Raw genomic sequence first — 8,464 nt, forward strand, 5'->3', positions numbered from 1 at the left:
CAAGTTCGTCGCAAATTTGCGACGAAAAAGAATTCGTCGCAAATTTGCAACGGCACATAGTCCGTCGCAAATATTCCATCGCAAATTTGCGACGAACTTTGTCCGTCGCAAATATCCGTCGCAAATTTCGTAGCAAAATTTGCGACGAACGTTTGTCCGTCGCAATTTCGTCGCAAAATTTGCGACGAACGTTTGTCCGTCGCAAAATTTGCGAAGAACGTTTGTCCGTCGCAAAATTCGTCGCAAAAAATCCGTCGCAAAATTTGCGACGAACGTTTGTCCGTCGCAAAATTTGCGACGAACGTTTGTCCGTAGCAAAAATCCGTCACAATTTCGTCGCAAAATTCGTCGCAAAATTCGTCGCAATTTTCGTCGTAAAATTTGTCGCGAATTTCGTTAGAAAATTCGTCGCGAATTTCGTCGCAAATTAGTGACAAACTTTAATGATAGCAAAATTCGGCTTAAAATATTCGTCGCTATTTTTATATCATTTCGGCCATAAATTCTTATCCATATCAATCAAAGGAGACAATGATATATAATTGAAACAGAAAAACGAACAAACCATAAATTCTGACAAACCAGCCACAATGACATATAATTGAAACAAATAACAGAAGGAAAGTTGTAGAGTCTTACATGATACTATTTGATATCCAATCTTACAATACAGTCAAAACATGAACTAAGAGACGGGACAACCATAGAAGACGCAAAAAAATCATACAAAAGAAGACGCGGCTTTGGTACGATGGCAGGACACCAAAAGTAGTCACTTTTGTCGAGACCTGAGGAAATGTCGATACATAAATCAATCCAGAATATAAAAAAAGCGTTTATGCATGGATGTGGAACTAGGTGTAAAATAACAAAAGGGTTAACAAAAATACGTTTCGGGACGAACATAAATGTTCTTACATATGAATATGAGTGAAATTATGAAAAATCAAGATTATGAAGCAAGCTTACCCCGATTTTGAGAATTTTAACTAGAAAGACCGGAGAAAATCTTCATCATCATCATCATCACATGCATTCTCGGCATCAATGTGTTGGTCATCATTGTACCCATCACCTGCTGGATTGGCTGGAGGTACAGGAGGATCGCCATAGCGATTGATGTTAAGGTGTTGCATAACGACTCTCATTTGTTCTTCCAAGTTATGTATTCGTTCATCCTTCTTAACAAGTAAATTATTGAGACGATGCACTTCTTGGGTCAAATTCTCGTCTGGTCGTGACCTCCTCCGACCAGTCCCAGTGGATGATGAACTTCCAGGACCATTCGGCATGAACATCCTTGATAATGATCCAATCCCAAATATTTTCCCTTTTTTCGCCCTACCCGTTGCCTCCATCCATAATGCCATATTATCAACTGGTGGCCGGGACTCAGGACAATCATCACTACCACTAGCACTGCTCATTAAAAGTTCATCATATTTTTCCTACATTAACAATATAGATGAAAATAAAATCACTATATATATATATCTACCAAAAATATTGAAAGCATTCACGGTTTTCATTATAGTTTACATATAAGACAAAGTATAACCTTACATACCTTAACAGCTTTTGCTCGATCGCCAGTCCATGTCTTATCTTTCTTTTGAAATGTGCGTTCAAATGTAGCTGCAAATGTCGGTTCCGTCCCCAATTCATGTGCCTACAAAATGTAAACATGAGTAATTGAATTAAATTAACTGATAACTCATTTAACAGACTTGCCATTCGTTTGCGATGCTCCGCAATGTTGATAGAGCCCCCAGCATATGTGGCTGACCCATCACTAGAACTAGAAGATCGATTCTTCTTATTCCGCTCACAGAGTTGCCGACTCTGTTCAGATGCCCAAAATGTGTTAATTGCCTCCCAATTGTCAGTTGTAAAGAAAGACGGCTTCGCTTGCTTGCTCTTCGCTCTATTCATGACATTTCGCATAAAATCACTTATTTTCTTATCGAAAATTCTTCTCACTTCATTGTCTTCCGATTCCTCCCACTTGAACTTCCGCTGCAATGAATAAAAACACAAATTAAAAATTATTATGATGATTACATATCCATAACCATGCACCAGACAAATATAGACAGATTTTGTAAAGTTCATGTCAGGGAAAATATCTAGTCCTTTAGGTATCGAAAACTACAGAGTTGTTCTGGTCCCTTTACATCATTCTTGACCATCAATATACTGCACCACACTTAATTGGTGAGAAAATAAAATATGTAAAACTTACCTTGAACTCATTCCACCACATTTCTTTCACTTCTTGTGGAATATTTCTGTAAGTAATAAACTCTCCCATCCAAAAGTTTCTTACTATTTTGTTCAATTCCCTCACAACAGACGGAGCATCCGTGAATCTGCATTCATATGAATATTGTGCAACATGGACAATTCAATTGACATCAATATCTAAAGCCCTAAATATTACATATACTAAAATAAAAATGAAGTACTTACGAATCTCCAAATGGGCATATGAAGAATCGGTTATCTTCTTGACCTATGTTTCCGTCAATATTCGATTGTTCCGCCGAATAATGGGGTGGAACGGAAGGAGAGGGAGCTAAAGGAGATTGAACTGGAGAACGTTCAGTTCGCATGTGGCCAAGTCCCGTAACATGTTGTTGAGTGTTGGAGGAAGGGCCAACGTGTCCATATTGTGACGGACCATACTGTGGTTGAGGGTTAGATGCTGGGACAGGGGAAGAGGAAAGGGCCGGGGACGAGGACGAGGAAGAGCTTTGTCTTCTAGGCATGTGACCTCCACGTTTAAACTGACAAGTAGGAAGGTTATGCGAATATATACAAAACTATTGACACGTATTACGAACACATAATGATGTACATGACGAAGCTTACCATTTTGATGGAAAGACTGAGAAAATGTTTCCTTGAAATGAGCCAATGTCGAGTGTTTATGACGTGCAATTTCCTACAAACAAATATACTATGAATCCCATTCATTTTGATATGAAACATCAATGTATGAGCACGATTTGGGTGGCTACAGGTATTAAACATCACTATATGAATCGCATTCATTTTGATTAAACTTTTTTTTACAACGTACAAAAATTTAAATTTCTTTGAAAGTGGGTGGCACAGTATTACGAAGTCATTACATACAGGTTTTGTAAGAAAAAATTATTATTATTGCAAAAAAAATTTTGGGCCCTAAAAAAAAATTTCACTAAAAGTTAGTGGCCACCGATATTCTAAGACATTTTGTAAAGTTTTGAAATTTTATTATTTTAAGCATTTTTAAAATATTATTTTTTAATATAAATTTTTTTCGTGAAATAAAAAAATTTGTCCATACTAAAATTGGGTGGCCACAGGTAGTCTAAGCTATTAGGTAAAGTTTCCAAAATTTTTGTCCTTATTTATTTTAATAGTTTTTAGGGCACGTTAAAAAAATTAAATATAACTAAAAGTGGGTGGCCACAGGTATTATAAGTCATTCCGTGAAGTTTTGAAAATTTTTAAATTCTAATTTTTTTTGGGCCATCTAAAGAAATTTACATTTCGCTGCAAGTTGATGGCCAAATGTTTTCTAGGCAATTCTGTGCAGTATTGAAATTTTATATTTTTTAAATTTTTTTTTCACCCAAAAAAAATAAAAATTTCACTCACAATGGATGACCACATTTATGTTAAGCCATTTTATAATGTTATGGAAAATTTTAATTTTTTAATATATTTTTTCCCGGAACGTTAAAAAATCTAAATTTCATTGAAAATGGGTTGTCACTATTAATTTTTTCCATTTTGTGATATTCTGAAATTTTTGTTTTTTAAAAAGTTTAAAAAACTTTTACGGTCAAATTTCATATTTGTTGCCAACATATACCATTGTTTTAATTTTCCGTAATTTTCCTTGATTTTTTATAGAATTATTCAATTTTCAAGCATTTTCTGTGAAAACGCTTAATCAATCAACTTATCGTCATTTAACGCTTAATCATCCATATAATAGACAAATTAACCAGTCGACCATTGATCAAAGCCACATGCAATCCTGAAATCGACCAGTAATTTAGCCAACGAAAAGTGACCCTAAATAATCCTTAAACAAGTCCGACTAATTACCTAATTATAGTAACTAGGGTTTAGAGAGTTGCTTACTTGGTTCAAGGACAATAAAAATCGGCCGATAAAACAGTGGCGGTGCGGTGCAGCGTGAGCTCAAATGGTGACTAGTCGGCCGGGTGCTCGGCCACGACCGGGAGAACGACGGCGGAGCTCGGCGGAGCTCGGCAGGCGGCAGCGTCGGGGCGGCAACCCGGTGTGTCAGCGGCGGCAACGGCGTGGGGGGCGGCGACTGGTCGGCGGCGGCAAGTGGCGGACGGGCCACGGCCTCGGCCGGCGGCCGGGAGGCGGGTGGCGAGTGGTCTGGTCGGCGGCAACACGGCGGCGGCCTGCTACTGGGCGTGCGGACTGATGACGATGGCGTCGGCGGCGGCCGGTGGCTCCCTCTGGCGGGTGGGCGACAGCGAGGGCCGGCGGCGATCTTTGGCGGCGACCGGCAACAGGTCTTGGGATGCGGCCGCGGGGGGCGGGCGACGAGGGGGAGCTAAGGGGGTGACCGCGGGGGGGCGGGCGACGGGCCGGCGGTGGCGGCGAGCGGGCGGGCGACGAGGCGGGGCGAGGCGCGACGAGGCGGGGGCGGTCGGCGAGGCGGGGGCGAGGGCGCGACCAGCGGCGGGCGGACGGCGGGCGGGGGTGCCGCAGGGGAGGGCTGCAGGGAGACTATGTGGACGGGCGGGGGCTGCGGGTCGACCGGCGACGGGCGGGGGCTCGGGCCGACCGACGACAGCATACTGGCGGCGGCAGCCTTTGGCCAAGCTGACGGCGACGGGGCGAGGGAATGCGCAGATCCGGCGGGGCGGCGTCGGGAAGGGGTAATAACATGTAAATTTGCGACGAACTTGCTTGGTCCGTTGCAAATTTGCGATGGACGCTCACGTCCGTCGCAAATTTGCCACCGACAAAAATTCTCGACGGATTAATTAATCCGTCGCAATTTTGAACGGCAACAATTCCTTCCTAAATTTTGCGACAGACCGTGGTTGTCTGTCGCAAAATTTGCGATGGACAGTTGAGTCCGTCGCAAATTTGCGACGGACAGCTTGCGACGGACTCAACTGTCCGTCGCAAATTTTGCGACGGACAACCACGGTCCGTCGCAAATTTGCGACGGACTCTCCGTCGCAAATTTGCGATGGACAAGCTTGGTCCGTCGCAAATTTTGAGACGGACAACCTCAGTCCGTCGCAAAATTTGCGACGTACTCAGCTGTCCGTCGCAAATTTGCGACCGATTAATTTTCCGTCGCAAATTTGCGATGGAATGATTTGCCGTCGCAAATTTAAACGGCAAATTTTTGACGGCAAATTTGTGACGGACTCAGCCGTCGGTCGCAAATGTTGCGACGGAAATCATAGTCCGTCGCAAAATTTGCAACGGAAATCTTAGTCCGTCGCAAATTTACGATGGATTTTTTTACGCCGAAAATTTCGAGCGGTAAAAATCTCATCGCAAAATCAACTATCCGTCGCAAATTTGCAACGGACCTTCTATATCGGTCGTAAATTTTGCGATCGACAAAAAATTTCCAGCAGAAATAAAAATTCGTCGCAAATTTGCGACATAAAAAAAATTCCGTTGCAAATTTGCGACGGATTAAATTATCCGTATACAATTTCGAACGGTACAAATTCTCTCGCAAAATTTGCGACGGATAGCTTGAGTCTGGCGCAAATATGCACATACTACATGAACGTTGTAAATTTGTGAATTTTTTTTTCGGTCAAAAATTTAGCATCTCATTTATTTGGGTCCTAAATTTGCTACATCTTTTTTTAATCCAAAATTTAGGCATCTCAAATGTTGCAATAGAAATTAGAATATCGGAAATGTTAGGGCACGCTAATAATGTTATACTTGTCGGCATTTAGGGACAAAATTTCGGATAATCAATTAAAATAAAAAGAATAATCGACAATAACAATAATAACAAGAACAATAATGATAACAACCAAAATAGCACCTGTAACATTAATAATTACACATCTGTAGTGTCTTGTGACAAAAATTTTAATCTTCATCCTCGTCCTCGTCCTCGTCCTTGTCCTCGTCTTCGTCATTTGTCTGAAAATCAGATTCTGAACATTCTTGTACATTTAACTCGCAAATTTCAGTTGGCTCCACATTTATCATTACTCCACACGGATCTCGTAAAGTTGGTACGTTATATTCCTCAATTTCAACGTGTTAGACACTTCCTCCTGTTGGTAGGCTCTATCCGTCCAGTGTTCCTCGATTTTCCTCCGTGCTTTGATTTTACATACAGCCCACCAATCAGCTTTGTCACGTTTCAAACTAGGATATGATACATAACATACTTGAATTGCTTGTTGTGCCAAGACAAATGGTTCATACTTCATATACCTTTTCTTGTGATTTATTTCAACCAAATTGAACTTCGTATGTACCTTCATTCCTTTGACGGGGTCGAACCACGTGCACTTAAATAACACAACCCGCATCTTTAATGGTCCAGGGTACTCTATTTCTATGATTTCATCCAACAAGCCATAAAAATCATCTTTCGAACTGTCACCATTGGATGACCGAACAGACACACCACTATTCATTGTGGATTTTCCCATTCCATATTCTTGAGTATGAAAATTATATCCATTTATGAAATATGCTGGCTAACTTCGAACTATTAACTGTGGACCCCATGACAGATAATGTAGCAATCCTTGCCCTCCAATTTCATCATAATTACTGTGAACCTAAGGTTATACATGCAAAGTTAATAATATATATTTAACTAAATGATGTATATAATTTTAAAAACGTGGTTTTGATCCATATGCAACTTACATATGTCTTGAACCATGCTGCAAATTGTTCATCGCACAAACGGTCAAACTCATTTGGTTGTAGTCCAAACATTGAAGTTTGGAAAATCCTAATATTAAAAATCATATCATTATTAGCAAATATTTGACACGCAAAACATATATTTACAAATTTACACTTACTTGAAGTATGGCTCGACTTCTGGACAGTTCAGTAAAATATAAGTATGGGCTGCATGAAGTTCTTCGCCTGATAAATAACGAAACTGACATCCGCCGCTTGGTCGACCCAGATAATTGAAAATAGAGAATGCTGTGCAATTGGGATCAATGGGGCCCTCATCATTTCTGCCTGCTTTCCGCCTCTTGCATTGAACGTGCGGCTCAAAATAGTATGATGCAAATATCGTCACTTCTTCCACAATATATGCATTACAAATTGAAGCTTCAACATGTGCCTTATTCTTCACTTTTTTCTTCAAATGATATAATAATCTAGTTGAAATAGAAAGAAGCTTATCGGGACATATTATATGATAAACTCATTTGAACTGTATTTTAAAGAAAACATTACCTCTCAAATGGATACATCCATCGAAATTGGACGGAACCTGCAACTTTGGCCTCATAAGGCAAGTGAACTAAGAGATGCTCCATCGAATCAAAAAACGCTGGAGGAAATATCCTTTCTAAGTTGCAAAGAATAATTGGAATATCTCTCTCTAGTTTTTCCATGTGCGATGCTTTTAACAGCATCGAGCAAATATCATGGAGGAAATTGCTTAATGCGTAATGGCGCCCATACAAAGTTCGGTAAAACTTCCTTCAAAGCTATTGGAATTAGTCTTTCCATCAGGATGTGACAATCATGACTCTTCAAACCTGTCAACTTGCATTCCTTCAAATCAACACATCTCCCGAGGTTCGAAGCATATCCATCAGGAAACCGCACAGATTTCAACCATTGACAAACAACTCGCCTCTGCTCCTCATCCAATGTATAAACTGCTTTCGGTTTTGGTCCCCTGCTGCTTGTATCCACAGCTAGTATTGGCCGATCGCAAATATCTCTCATATCTTTTCTTGCGTTCAAGTTGTCTTTTATTTTTCCGGCGACATCCATCACAGTATTTATGACATTGTCGAAAACATTCTTTTCTATGTGCATGACGTCAAAATTATGATGAATAAGATGGGCCTTCCAATATGGTAGATCCCAAAATATACTGCGTTTTGTCCACTTATGTGTACTTCCGTACTCAAAAGTCGTGCCGTGCGGGTTTTCAACAACAGTTGGAAAGTCCTACACACGCTCCCAAATTTGATTGCCAGTCAACCTCAATGGTGGACGCGTTCTTTCAGTCCTATTCTTGCTGAATTCTTTCTTATTCCTTCTGAAAAGATGACTTGGCGGTAAAAATTGTCTGTGACAGTCAAAATAGCTAGGCTTCTTTCCATGTTTTAATCTAAATGACTTTGTCCTCTCCAAACATATCGGACATCCTAAGATCCCAGCTGTACTCCATCCAGATAACATTCCGTAAGCTGGAAAGTCATTTAGCGTCCAAAGAAGGGCAGCC

Source organism: Syzygium oleosum, unplaced genomic scaffold, assembly GCF_021117445.2.
Source record: "Syzygium oleosum isolate NSW1041296 unplaced genomic scaffold, Sole_v2.1 Sole_v2.37, whole genome shotgun sequence".
Taxonomy (NCBI): domain Eukaryota; kingdom Viridiplantae; phylum Streptophyta; class Magnoliopsida; order Myrtales; family Myrtaceae; genus Syzygium; species Syzygium oleosum.